The following is a 15026-nucleotide window of genomic DNA, read 5'->3' on the forward strand; positions in this document are numbered from 1 at the left end:
TCCTCTGTTTCCCATTTGTGTGTGTATGTGTGCGCCTCTGTCCCCCATTTATGTGTGTTGCCTCTGTCCCCCATTTGTGTGTGTTGCCTCTGTTCCCCATTTGTGTGTGTTGCCTCTGTCCCCCATTTATATGTGTGGCCTCTGTACCCCATTTGTGCGTGTGGCCTCTGTCCCCCTTTTGTGTGTGTGGCATCTGTCCCCCATTTGAGTGTGGCTTCTGTTCCCCATTTGAGTGTGGCCTCTGTTTCTCATTTGTGTGTGTGTGTTTGGCCTCTGTCACCCATTTATGCGTGTGGCCTCTGTCCCCCATTTGTGTGTGGCCTCTGTCCCCCATTTATGCGTGTGGCCTCTGTACCCCATTTGTGCGTGTGGCCTCTGTCCCCCTTTTGTGTGTGTGGCCTCTGTCCCCCATTTGAGTGTGGCCTCTGTTCCCCATTTGAATGTGGCCTCTGTTCCCCGTTTGAGTGTGGCCTGTGTTCCCCGTTTGAGTGTGGCCTCTGTTCCCCATTTGAGTGTGGCCACTTTTCCTAGTTTGACTGTGGCCTCTGTTTCTCATTTGTTTGTGTGTTTGTTTCTGCCTCTGTTCCCCATTTGTGCGTGTATTTGGCCTCTGTTCCCCATTTGTGCGTGTGTTTGCCTCTGTTCCCTATTTGTGCGTGTGTAACCTCTGTTCCCCATTTGTGTGTGTGTGCCTCTGTTCCCCATTTGTGTGTTTATGTGTGTGCCTCTGTTTCCCATTAGTGTGTGTGCCTCTGTTCCTCATTTGTGTGTGCGTGTGTGTTCCCCATTTGTGTATTTGTGCCTCTGTTCCCCATTTGTATGTGTGTGCCTCTGTTCCCCATTTGTGTGTGCACCTCTGTTCTCCATTTGTGTGTGCGTGCGCGCCTTTGTTCCCCATTTGTGTGTGTGTGGGCACGCCTCTGTTCCCCATTTTTGTGTGTGCTCGTGCCTCTCTTCCCCGTTTTTGTGTGTTCGCTTCTGTTTCCCTTTTGTGTGTGCGCCTCTGTTCCCCATTTGTGTGTGCTCCTCTATTGCCCATTTGTGTGTGCTCCTCTGTATCCCATTTATGTGTGTCTGTGTGAGCCTCTGTTCCCCATTTATGTGTGTGTGTGCCTCTGTTCCACATTTGAGTGTGGGCTCTGTTCCCCATTTGAGTGTGGGCTCTGTTCCATATTTGAGTGTGGCCTCTGTTCCCCATTTAAATTTGGCCTCTGTTCCCCATTTGAATTTGGCCTCTGTTCCCTATTTTTGTGCGTGTGTGTTTAGCCTCTGTTTCCCGTGTGTGTGTGTGTGTGTGTTCGCCTCTATTTCCCATTTATGTATGTGTGTGTTCCTCTGTTCCCCATGTGTGTGTGTGTGTGTGTGTGTGTGTGTGTGTGCGCGCCTCTGTTTCCCATTTATGTGTGTCTGTGTGAGCCTCTGTTCCCCATTTATGTGTGTGTGTGCCTCTGTTCCACATTTGAGTGTGGGCTCTGTTCCCCATTTGAGTGTGGGGCTCTGTTCCATATTTGAGTGTGGCCTCTGTTCCCCATTTAAATTTGGCCTCTGTTCCCCATTTGAATTTGGCCTCTGTTCCCTATTTTGTGCGTGTGTGTTTAGCCTCTGTTTCCCGTGTGTGTGTGTGTGTGTGTTCGCCTCTATTTCCCATTTATGTATGTGTGTGTTCCTCTGTTTCCCATTTGTGTGTGTGTGCGAGCCTCTGTTCCCATTTGTGTGTGTATGTGCGCCTCTGTTCCCCGTTTGACTGTGGCCTCTGTTCCCCCGTTTGAGTGTGGCCTCTGTTCCCTATTTGAGTGTGGCCTCTTTTCCCAGTTTGACTGTGGCCACTGTTTCTCATTTATGTGTGTGTGTGTGCCTCTATTTTCAATTTGTGTGTGTGTGCGTGTGTGTGTGTGTGTGCCTCTGTTCCAATTGTGTGTGTGTGTGTGTGCCTTTGTTCACCATTTGAGTGTGGCCTCTGTTCCCCATTTGAGTGTGGCCTATGATCCCTATTTGAGTGTGGCTTCTGTTCCCCATTTGAGTGTAGCCTCTGTTCCCCATTTGAGTGTGGCCTCTGTTCCCCATTTGAGTGTGGCCTCTGTTCCCCATTTGAGTGTTACCTCTGTTCCCCATTTGAGTGTGGCCTCTGTTGCACATGCGTGTGTGTGTGTTTAGCCACTGTTTCCCAATTGTGTTTGTGCGCCTCTGTTTCCCAATTGTGTGTGTTTGCCTCTGTTCCCCATTATTGTGTGTGTGTCTGCTCCCAATTTGTGTGTGTGTGCTTCTGTTCCCTATTTGTATATGTGTGCCTCTGTTCCCCATTTTTATGTGTGTGCCTCTGTTCCCCATTTGTATGTGTGTGCCTCTGTTCCCCATTTCTGTGTGTGCGCGCCTCTGTTCCCCATTTCTGTGTGTGTGGCCTCTGTTTCCCATATGTGTGTGTGTGTGTGTGTGTGTGTGTGTGTGTGTTTGGCCTCTATTCCCCATTTGTGTGTGTGCTTGGCCTCTTCCTCATTTGTGTATGTGTGTGTTTGGCCTCTGTTCCCCATTTGTGTGTGTGTGTTTAGCCTCTGTTCCCCATTTGTGTGTGTGTGTGGCCTCTGTTCCCCATTTGTGTGTGTGTATGTTCGCCATTTTTGCCCCTGTTCCCCATTTGTTTGTGTTGCCTCTATTCCCCATTTGTGTGTGTGTCACCGGTTCCCCATTTGTGTGTGTAGCCTCTGTTCCCTGTTTGAGTGTGGCTTCTGTTCCCCATTTGAGTGTGGCCTCTGTTCCCCATTTGAGTGGGGCCTCTGTTCCCCATTTGAGTGTGGCCTATCTTCCCCATTTCAGTGTAACCTCTGTTCCCCATTTGAGTCTGGCCTCTGTTCCCCATTTGAGTGTGGCCTCTGTTCCGTATTTGAGTGTGGCCTTTGTTCCCCATTTGTGTGTGTGTGTGTTTGTGCCTCTGCTCCCCATTTGTGAGTATGTGTGGCCTCTGCTCCCCATTTGTGAGTGTGTGTGGCCTCTGTTCCCCATTTTTGCGTGTGTGCCTCTGTTCCCCATGTGTGTGTCTGTGCTTCTGTTCCCCATTTGTGTGTTTGCCTCTGTTCCCCAATATTGTGTGTATGTGTCTGCTCCTAATTTGTGTGTTTGTGCTTCTGTTCCCCATTTGTATATGTGTGCCTCTGGTCCCCATTTGTATGTGTGTGCCTCTGTTCCCCATTTCTATGTGTATGCCTCTGTTCCCCATTTGTGTGTGTGCGCCTCTGTTCCCCATTTGTGTGTGTGCGCACCTCTGTTCCCCATTTCTGTGTGTGTGGCCTCTGTTCCCCATATGTCTGTGTGTGTGTGTTTGGCCTCTATTCCCCAATTGTGTGTGTGCTTGGCCTCTTTTCCTCATTTGTGTATGTGTGTGTTTGGCCTTTGTTCCCCATTTGTGTGTGTGTGTGTGTGTGTGTTTGTGTGTTGGGCCTCTGTTCCCCTTTTGTGTGTGTTTGTGTGTTTGCCTCTGTTCCCCATTATTGTGTGTGTGTGTCTGCTCCCAATTTGTGTATGTGTGCCTCTGTTTCCCATTTGTATATTTGTGCCTCTGTTCCCCATTTATATGTTTGTGCCTTTGTTCCCCATTTGTATGTGTGTGCCTCTGTTCCCCATTTGTGTGTGTGCCTCTGTTCCCCATTTGTGTGTGTGCGTGCCTCTGTTCCCCATATGTGTGTGTGTGGCCTCTGTTCCCCATATGTGTGTGTGTGTTTGTTTGGCCTCTATTCCCCATTTGTGTGTGTGCTTGGCCTCTGTTCCTCATTTGTGTATGTGTGTGTTTGGCCTCTGTTCCCTATTTGCGTGTGTGTGTTTGGCCTCTGTTCCCCATTTGTGTGTGTGGCCTCTGTTCCCTATTTGTGTGTGTGTATGTTCGCCATTTTTGCCCCTGTTCCCCATTTGTTTGTGTTGCCTCTATTCCCCATTTATGTGTGTATGTGCCTCTTTATCATTTGTTTTTATGTGCCTCTTTATCATGTGTGTATGTGCCTCTGTTTTACATTTGTGTGTGTAGCCTTTGTTCACCATTTGTTTGTGTGTGGCGCCTCTTCCCAATTTGTGTGTGTGCCCTCTGTTCCCCATTTGAGTGTGGCCTCTGTTCCCCATTTGAGAAGTGTGTCCCTTAGACTAAACGCTGGTCAAATCATGCAGGTGAGTGACTTGCCAAAGAACCTATGATATGTGGATTCCTGGATTTTCAGCCAATAGGAGTAGGAAGGGGATGGGACTTATACACAGTTATAAGTGAGTGCAAGGCTGAGTAGTGATCTTCTCATTGTGTAGAGTATTTCAGTGCTTAGCGTTCTGTGTTCTTTTTATTGTTTTTAGGTGCTCTGTTTTTTACCTCCTTGCCTTGCTCCCTTTTTCTCTCTGCTCTCTCCCCCACCCTCCTCCCTTTCCTTTCTCCCTCTCTGTAGCGCGGGGCTCTGTGTCTCTACCCCCCCCCCCTCCCCCTCCCCTCCCCCCTCTCTTCTCTTCCCTCTTTCTCTTACCTTTTTAGCGTTTTATCTGGTCAGCCATGTCTCGCCCTAGTCGGGTGAGGAGTGCCCCTGCTAGATTCAGGGACGCAGTCCCTGCAGCCCAGTCCCTCCCTTCCCCGGCGGTGGCCCACGTGGAGTCAGCGCTGTCCCCTATCCCAAGCGGTGTGCCCGCTAGGGGGACCCGCAGCGCTTCTCCGGCCAGACTACCACAGACCAGGTCTCCTTCCGGCGGGCGGCAGGCAAGGAGCTCCGCCACCAGTGGATCTCCGATTACTGCGGGGGGAGGCACGAATGTAGCTTCCGCAGCTGTTATTGGGGGCGGGGTTTCAAGCGGGAGTAGCGGGGAAACGCAGGGGCCATGGTCGGTGTTGAAGTCGTATAATTGGATGAACGAAAGTATATTGGTTTAATATTGGTTTGCCATGCGTATTGCGAAGCGTACGCCACGTGTTACGTGGCGTGGTGCATTCGCACGGTAAAATACGCGCGCACACACTCGCATTACAACAGTTAGCTATTTATATAATTTCATATTGGTTCTGTTACACTGTAATTCAGGAGCAGATAGTATTCAGTTTATTATTAGTGTCTATATATATATATATATATATATATATATATATATATATATAGTGATTATATGTACATTGTAATGTTATTAAAGGTTTAGGTAATAGGAAAGGTGTCATGCCTGATATCATATTGAAGCCCTAATCATCAGCAGCTCTCCGGTGCAGTCGGCGAAGAGATCGCACATTGCATACTTTAGTTATTGATATTAGAGAGTAAACCTTTGTATGATACTGGCTATGAAAAGGAGCAGACCCCCTGGAGAGAAGACCCCCACCTTTGGATTCCTTAGATTGAATCAACCTATTACCTGTCTGGCCTGGACCCACCCAGCGTCTGGACCTATAGAAACAATCTACGTCATCTCTATTGTTCACAGTGAAACACTGACTGTATATATATTAGCTGCATCTCACTGGGGCCCCAGTCAACTCTGACACAATATTCTATACAGAATATTGTCCATCGGGTCCGGTGGTTGCGCAGCGTGCGCAAGCGATTGCATTTGGTATGTACTTATCTTTTGGTATTGGCTGTGCTGTACTGTACTTTATCATAATATAATAATGTATTGAATTGTTGATTATTTATATCTGCTAAAATAAATTACTTTGTGCTTTGGACACACATTCAATTGATTGGGCAATGCTTATTTTAAAACGATAAAATTACTTTAATAATTTGGGGGCTCGTGAGTTAGGAATTACGTTACCGGCAGGTATGCAACGCTTACGATATTCGGTTCCTCAACAAAGGGTGGATGGACGGACGCGTCGTATAAAGCAGGAAAGAACGTAATACGTCTAATACCTGTGGTTCACTGTGTGTTGCGAAACCGAATGTCCGTGTTGCATAGACTGAAGGAATGCTAATTAGAATCTAGGGACAAGAAAGAAAAAAAATGTTTCTTTTTATTGTCGTTTTATGTTTTAAAAGTGTATTGCATTGCTGTGCGTATGTGTAGTTCCTGCTGTGCGTACGCGAACTTCCGGTAGATTTGCCACGTGGTTGAACAATAGTTTTGATAGTTGTTATATGCATACTGTAAGCACTTGGTAAAGTCTCTGAAAAGATCGTGCCATTGTTTGGGAAAGTTATTTTCTGTACAGAAAACAAAGGTTATGTGTGTGTATGTGAATGAATATATAAAGGCAAAAATATACTGGTAACTATAGGCAACTATAGGTTTTTACACGTGTGCCTAATACTAATCACGATGTTCACAGATAACTAGTATCTCTGAGCAGTGCGGTTGGACCGCATGGCAGGGCCTTGATTAAGTATTGGGAGGGCAGTGTGGAACTGTTGAAAATTGATAGCGCTTTAGTTCAGGTGTGTCTGACGGGGCATGTTAAAAAAAAGGTGACCTGACAACAAAGGTTCTGTTCTAGGGCTGAGCAGGATATAAAGAAACCTTTGTGTGAGTGGTGTTCTGTTCTAACAAAGAGCAGGTGATAAAGAGACACCACAGAGTATACTTGGGAGGTATACTCAAAGCGAAAATAACAGGTTTTCGCGGCATTCCCAAATATTAATCGCAAAGCTTACCGATAGTTAGTATCCGTAGGCGGTGCGATTGGACCGCATGGTTGATTTAGTGCAGCCGTGATTGCGACTTGGGAGATGTGGGAGGAAATACGCTGAAACCACTGATATTCTTGATTGATATCGGGTGCTGACAGTGGTAAAGTACTCAAACTAGGAAGGGCATTGATATCTTTAAGGGGACGTGCCTGTTGAAAACGTCCAGGAATAAAAAAAAATCTCTAGTAAGTTCTGTTTCAAAAGAGAACAGGTAAAAGTCTTTTTGTGTAGCGTTGAGAAATAGGTTGTTTTCACAATGGATATGAAGCAAATGCTAGAGATAGTTCATGTTGTGCTGCCTAATGAATGGCTGGTTGGTTCGGCAAAATATGTTATGTATAATAAATACGGTGCGTATGCTACGGCATATTGCGACAAATGGGTCAAGATGACCCGGGAGTGTGTGAAACCTTTCCCAAACATAGGTACTCTTGACTCAGAGGTGTTAAATAATGTTAGAGATAAAGTGCGGTTGATTAAATCAACAAAAACGAGAATTGAACATGATGACTGTTTAAAATTGTGGCAAATGGAAGGTAACACGTGGCAGAGCAGCGAACGCACAGCTGAAGTGAGTGTAAGGAAAAACACGTGTTCAGCGGAAGTAAGCGTACCGGAAACAAGCATTCCGGAAGTGTGCGTTGCAAAGCGTGGCGAACTGAGCGCAAACACGCCCCCGATAAATTCGGTCGGGGCGGGAAGTACAGCCAATACCAAAAATGTAAAAACTGTAACTAGTAAGTTGTATGTTGTTTTAAGTAACGTTAAAAGTAATGTTTCAGGACAAAGAAGAGGAACGGTCCCACCAGCAGGGGCAGCTGCTGAAAGTGGTGAGAATAATGAAAAGGTTAACACAGGGGGAGACATCCATTGTACTGCAGCAGCAATTTCAGCAACTAGTTTTAATGATTTGGTAGACTTACATCCTGTCTGCACAACAGCAGTTCCCAATGGGAAAGCAGACAGGAATAGTGATGTTCCCTTAAAACATGTAGCAAAGCATGATCCATGCACTAGGTCTGAAACATTTTCAATTTTGTCTGATTTCCCTGATCCTAAGAAGGATTTGACCAAATGTCAGAAGTTTATTAGATATTATGGTAATATGTATGAGCCAACTAATAACGATTGGCGAGTATTATTGAAGACCTGTCTTCCTCTCAATACTGATATACAAAAGTTCATTAAGGATTGTATGTTGGAGGAGGATGAATCCTTAACCGAGGATGATAATCAGGACAATATTAGACATATAATCACACAGTTGGCCATATATTTTCCAGTGATAGTGGACTGGAGTAAAATTTACTATCCAGCAAAAAGATAGTGAAAAGGCAACAGACTATTTTTGCAGAGCTTTGATAGCAATGGGCAAATATACTGGGGTACCAGACATAAAAGATAATGTATATTACAGGGAGGTTGCTGTTAAAGTTCTAATGGATGGCCTCAGGGAAAACTTGAAAAGAAGGGTGCAAACTTCATTATCAAACTGGAAAGGAATCACTGTAAGTGTTCTCAGGGAGTCAGCTATAGGACATGATAAAAATATATGTAAAGAGGAAAAAGCACTAAGTGATAGGGTAATGATGGTAAGTATCCCAGCACTAGAGGGACTGCACACACGACCACCAGCATACAACCCACATAACAGGAAACCCAGAATAGTGAGATGTTACAATTGCAGAGAACAAGGACACATTAGGAGAGATTGTAAAAAGGAAGAGAAACAAAAGGAGTTGAGGAAGTGTTTTCAATGCAATAAAATGGGACACGAAGAAAAGAGACTTAGCCCACCTAAGGGGAATCACATAGACACCCACAGAGATGGCGCACACAAGTCTCGGAGACTTCTCAACAGTTTCCTGTGCACCTCATAGCAGCCAATGCCTTGGGGGAGAACCATAGTCAACCCTGGAGGTTAGGTCAGACCTGTAGTCCTACAAACAGGTGGGGTTTAAACTGTGGTAAGTAGTAGTGTACAAGAAACTGATTTCTAAAAGGTAACCTTTGTTGATTTTGTTTGTTCATTTATGTTGTGAAATGTTTGTTTTTCTAAATTGCTAGCTGACGGCAAAGAATAGAAATGTTTGTTGTGTTTGCTGTTTTAAGATAACTATCTTGTTTTTCTTCTCACAGGTAAAGGGGACACAAAAGGAGTATAGACTTAGTGATCAAAAGGGGAGATAGAGAAATAGAAGAATCACTCTTGAAAGACAAATTAACAATAGACAATTGGAACACTCTTTTGTTTTAGGCTGCAGTGTCTCATGATAATTTGCTTGGCTGAGAATCATTATCCAACAATGAAGTATGTACATACTTTGCTCCAAAATATCGTTTTATGTATTTCAGAGAAAATATGAGTCACTAAGAGTACATTTTTTCATTTCTCTATCATAAATTAGAAAAGTCCGTTGAAAAGGTATGTAGTCAATGAGATACCGAGTTCTTAATGAACAAATGACGGACGACACTGGATTGCACTGTTAAGACCCCCTAGTCAAGTACGGGGAGGGGTCATAGTTAGCAAATAGCTAAGGGGAACAGTGGAATGAATACAACCATTTCCCCATAGAGTCAGAGTCCAATCCAGCTGTCAGTTTGTTGTAAAAATCTCCCTTTCTACATGTATGTTTGTATTCAAACCTTTGTATTCCCATCATTCATTGCTTTCCTATTTCCCATTCTTTACACAAATGCTAGTCTCACTCTCTCTCTCTCTCTCTCTCTCTCTCTACCCACTCTCTCTCTCTCTCTCTCTCTACCCTCTCTCTCTCTCTCTCTACTCTCTTTCTCTCTCTCTCTCTCTCTCTCTCTCTGCTCTGGTAGAGATAAAATCAGACAGTCTCAACAATGGGGCTAAAACATATTTTATGTTTTTACATAAGACAAATTCAGAGATACACACACTAGATTGACATGAGTTACAGAAACAGTCAGGGGTTTTGTTTTCATGTGTATAGAAACTGCTGATTTTAAGCAAAAAGGTTCTGTTGTGGAAATACGATTCATGTGTTATAGTTTGCATATCTGTTTTGTTTTTTGTTTTTTTTGGGCTCGTGCCTCCTGTACAAAAATGTGCCTTTATATGGATGCACAAAGGGTGGGCAGGACAGGAGGACAGGAGATTGCTAGAGGATAGGCATACAGATATGCATCTCTGTGTAGAACATTGGAGTAGGATTTTTACCACAAGATACGACATAATGTGAAACCCTAGAAAATGTAGAATTTTCATGTTTTATAGTTTTCACTGTTAGACAGGCATGTACTGGATACTGTTATATTTGAAGAAAGTGTTATAGAAAGAGACCTCTTTGCCTTTCCAACTTAGTCAAGTAGCTGAATATGAGGTACTGAGAATGACATGTGAGTTGGCAGAGGGAAAATCGATTGATATACATTGGTCTTTAGCATTTTTCTAGTCTAGAGGGCGATGTTGAGGTGACAGAGACTGGTTCAGGTAATGATAAGGAGGTATTGGGGAGAAAGAAGTTAGTAGCATAATCAGTCCAGTCAATTACTCTATTCAATTCAGGGGTAAAGGAAATTTAGAAACCTTGGAGCTTGGAGAAAGTGCGAGGGGCTATTGTCTGAGTAGCATTACGTCCGTAAGTACGGCGACCCCATAGTAAAAAAAAAAGAGATACACCCAGCGATGCCAGTCCAGTAATATCCGGATTCGAGCAGGCATCCTTGAGAATGATTATCATTCTTGGGAGGGTAAGGTTTCAGACCAAACAAAGTGCTGGGCGTGCTCACGCGTGCCTCAGTGATTATATCAAGTAGGATTAGTTCTCTTTCCACTAAATATTCTTGAGGTACCCGAACTATGGGTGGGAGGTCACTAGGGGAAAAAGTAGGACACCTAGGTCCCTTAGTCTGAAGTCTCCCAATGCTTTGCAAGCCAATCACTGTTAAATCTGGGTATTGGGAGACTGGGAAGAACGAACATACAATAGCCCGCCCACAAGTGTTGATGAAAAGAACTGGTGACATTATTAGATGTGTGTATATTAACGCAAGCTGAAGGAGATTGCATATGACATTATTGATAGACATAGGATGATGCTATTGATGAACATGCAGTGTTTAAATGTATTCTGAGCTTGAAGACATGCGTTGGACAGAAGAACCTGTTAAGCTTGAAGAACTGTAGTAGAGAATTCTGTATAGCTGATACACGTTCTACTGTACCGTGTACCTTTCCAAATAATGTATTAAGTGTTTTATTGCACCCTTGAAGGGCATACAAAAGGTTATCTCCAAGCTCCAGAAGTGTACGGTTTATAGTAAAAGAAGAAGTCGTTTAGAGGATTAAGACTCTCTCTTATGATAACTTGTTTAGATCTACAAACAGCGGGGACATACACCAAGGGGGATTTGTATTACATAACAATGAAACGTGGTACTGAGATCCTGCTTATAACATCTTTAAGGTGATAGTTTATTGTACTATCAAAGGGTGGACTGTTGAAGTCGTATAATTGGATGAACGAAAGTATATTGGTTTAATATTGGTTTGCCGTGCGTATTGCGAAGCGTACGCCACGTGTTACGTGGCGTGGTGCATTCGCACGGTAAAATACGCGCGCACACACTCGCATTACAACAGTTAGCTATTTATATAATTTCATATTGGTTCTGTTACACTGTAATTCAGGAGCAGATAGTATTCGGTTTATTATTAGTGTCTATATATATATATATATATATATATATAGTGATTATATGTACATTGTAGTGTTATTAAAGGTTTAGGTAATAGGAAAGGTGTCATGCCTGATATCATATTGAAGCCCTAATCATCAGCAGCTGTCCGGTGCAGTCGGCGAAGAGATCGCACATTGCATACTTTAGTTATTGATATTAGAGAGTAAACCTTTGTATGATACTGGCTATGAAAAGGAGCAGACCCCCTGGAGAGAAGACCCCCACCTTTGGATTCCTTAGATTGAATCAACCTATTACCTGTCTGGCCTGGACCCACCCAACGTCTGGACCTATAGAAACAATCTACGTCATCTCTATTGTTCACAATGAAACACTGACTGTATATATATTAGCTGCATCTCACTGGGGCCCCAGTCAACTCTGACACAATATTCTATACAGAATATTGTCCATCGGGTCCGGTGGTTGCGCAGCGTGCGCAAGCGATTGCATTTGGTATGTACTTATCTTTTGGTATTGGCTGTGCTGTACTGTACTTTATCATAATATAATAATGTATTGAATTGTTGATTATTTATATCTGCTAAAATAAATTACTTTGTGCTTTGGACACACATTCAATTGATTGGGCAATGCTTATTTTAAAACGATAAAATTACTTTAATAGCGGGCAGCAGAAATCCCTTCCTGCTTCTATTAACCCCCAGGGCGCCGGCATTTTCCGGAGCTGGGAGAGGGCAGTTGGGTCAGCAGGGGGCAGTTTAGAAACATCAGGCATACCTCGGGCGGTCCCCTCTCCATATAAGGGGTTAGGCTTTATCATTTGGGACCCCCTGGTCCCGGGGGGAAGGGCGGAGTTTTCCCGGTCCCCAGGACCCATTAGCAGTCATGGGGTGGGCTTATTAGGTCAGAGCAGTCCCCTTTGTTTCCCCGGAGAGGGCGCAGTGGGCGAGGACCCCTTCGTGAACGCGGTCCCCAGGCTGGGGGCCGCTGATGTTCCTTTCGGAGGCGTTAGTTGGTGTGCTGTTGGATCTAGCCCCCCCACTATTTCATTTGGGGGCCCCTTACCGCCCTCCATGTCTCTGTCCCAGGTCGGGGGCTGGTATCCCCCTTCCATTTTCCCTCCCCTCCCGTTTGCTCCTGGCGGTAGTCTCCTGGGGGGCGATCATACAAGAGTCAGCCTCAACAGGCCGAGGGGTGGGGAGGGTTGTAATTTACCTTAGCCCCCGGCTGGGGGGGTTTTGGCCCCGGGTAGTTCTAGTTCCCCTGCCCCCCTTACCTCATACCGTCGGGATCTTATACTCATTATTACCGGGTTCCGGTCGCTCCAGCAGGTCCGGTTCCGGCGGGTTATCAAGGGTCTCCCTGGAACTTACCCCTTTCGTCGGGCGTGGTCGGGGTAGGTCAAAGTCAATCCGGGGGTAGACCTCCTGCTGTTGTTCATCAAGTTGCTTCCCATGTTAACATGTGTTTGCAAGAGAATCACCTTCGCTGCAGCCCTCGAATCCAGCTGGGGGTGCAACGAGAGCCACAGTCCAGACGGAGGTCTCAGCAGAGAATCAAGAGGCGTTTGCAGTCATACCACTAGGAGTCTTGTCGGGTCCAGAACTTCAACAGGGCGCGATGGAGGCTTCTTCGTTGCCTTGACCATCTGGGGCGGCAGGAGCCGGGCAGCAGACTGCGGCGGGTGCTGGCGGTGAGTTGTCCAATGTTGGTCCATCTCTTACACATAGCCCTACTATGTCGTCCACTGACGAGGACTCCCCCTCTTCATCGGGGGAGGGTCCTCGGAAGTTGATTAAAATTCTTAACTCTCACTTTAGTAAATCTAGACCTAAAGGGGATAGACGAGGGGCCGCAACAAAAGCGTCAGCAGTTAAAGCCCCCATGGTTCTATGTGAGAACACCGCCCTTTTAGCGGGCATTCGCCCTTGCATTAGAGACCGAATTAAGAAAGGTTACTTTGTAGACATGTTTGAGATTACGAAGTCAAGCAAGAAAGAGTTAGAAGCGGCTTGCGGAAGAGGGGGTATAGGGGAAGAGGCCTATAAAACCTTCTCTAACTGGCTGTCGGGTTATTGTTCCTTTGCAGCATGCTACATTGAGTCGAGACCACAGGCCACCGAAGAGGTATGGAAATACCTACATCTGATAAACGAGATGTTTATTAACGATAGACCAGGAACATGGTGCAAATACGACGAACTGTTTCGGGAGAGAGTAGACGGGCGAGTGGACATGCCTTTAGGTGTTAAGGACGTTGAGATTTGGATGCAACTGAACCGGGCTAGTTTAGCCTTCAGTTCAGGGGCACAGTGGAATCGGTTTCCGCAAGGGGGGAGATGTGGAGCTCCCCAGTTTGCGAAAAACAGATGCTTCGCTTTTAACAACGGAACGTGGGGCAGAGGCGAGTCATGCCGATACAAACACATCTGCTCCTATTGCCGCGGTGGTCATACAGCCAGAGAGTGTCCGAGGAGCCAATCCAGAAACCGCGGAAACGACAGCAGCATTCCTTAAAACCCAGTCTCCCATTTATAACAAGGTTTTAGAAAAGTGGCTCAGACTTTATCCGAATGCGGCCCAGGCTTCCTTTCTCTGTGAGGGTTAACGTTATGGGTTTAGGCTCCCTATCATCACTCCGGTCAACGCCAGGGCCTCTAGGAACTTAAAATCAGCATACGTGTTTCCCGCAGTCCTTGACGAAAAAATTTGTGGTGAGATAAGCTTGGGGCGCATGATCGGCCCATTTGACTTCCCACCCCTGGAAGAATTATTCATATCCCCAGTAGGCATAGTCCCTAAGAAAGTGCCAGGAAAATTTCGGCTTATACAGCATATGTCACACCCCTCAGGCAATTTGGTCAACGACGCCATAGATCAGGACATAAGTTCGGTCGTTTACCAATCATTCGAAGAGGCTTTAATGCTCGTTCAGAGGTTTGGGTCAGGAGCTCTCATGGCCAAATTAGATATCGAATCAGCCTTCAGGTTGCTCCCCCTTCACCTGGAATCATTTTGTTACATGGGATTTAAGATCAAAGGCAAATATTAAATCGATAGATGCCTTCCCATGGGATGTTCTCTATCATGTGCCTATTTTGAATCCTTTAGTTCCTTTCTCCACTGGGCAATTCAAGCAGGGACAGGCCACGAGTGCATCGCGCATTATCTAGATGATTTTCTATTTGTAGGTCCGGCTAGCTCCTCAGTTTGTGCAGATACGCTGTACTCAGCTCAGGCCCTGTTCTTGGTTATGGGGGTTCCGGTAGCCAAAGATAAGACGGAAGGCCCAACATCTTGCTTGTCGTTCCTAGGGATAGAAATAGACTCGGTGGCAGGCTGTTGTCGCTTGCCAGCAGATAAAATAGCAAAACTGGAGAGTTTGATATCCAGTACTCTGGCTTCACCTTCTCGGACACTCAGACAGGTTCAAACCTTGCTAGGATCCTTTAATTTTGCTTGTAGGGTCATACCCATGGGCAAGATTTTCTGCAGGAAGCTGCAGTTGGCCACGGCGGGCAGGAACAGACCTCACGCATTTATTAAACTTAGTGACGAGATAAGAAAGGATTTGGCAATTTGGGTCACATTTCTACAGAAATTTAATGGTTCAAGGATCTGGCCTTCACCTCCCATTTTAACTTTAGAGTTAGATCTATTCACCGACGCAGCGGGTGCTAAAGGATTCGGAGCTTTCTTCCAGGGTCAGTGGTG

Source organism: Mixophyes fleayi, chromosome 5 (genome assembly GCF_038048845.1).
Source record: "Mixophyes fleayi isolate aMixFle1 chromosome 5, aMixFle1.hap1, whole genome shotgun sequence".
In the NCBI taxonomy this organism is placed as follows: domain Eukaryota; kingdom Metazoa; phylum Chordata; class Amphibia; order Anura; family Limnodynastidae; genus Mixophyes; species Mixophyes fleayi.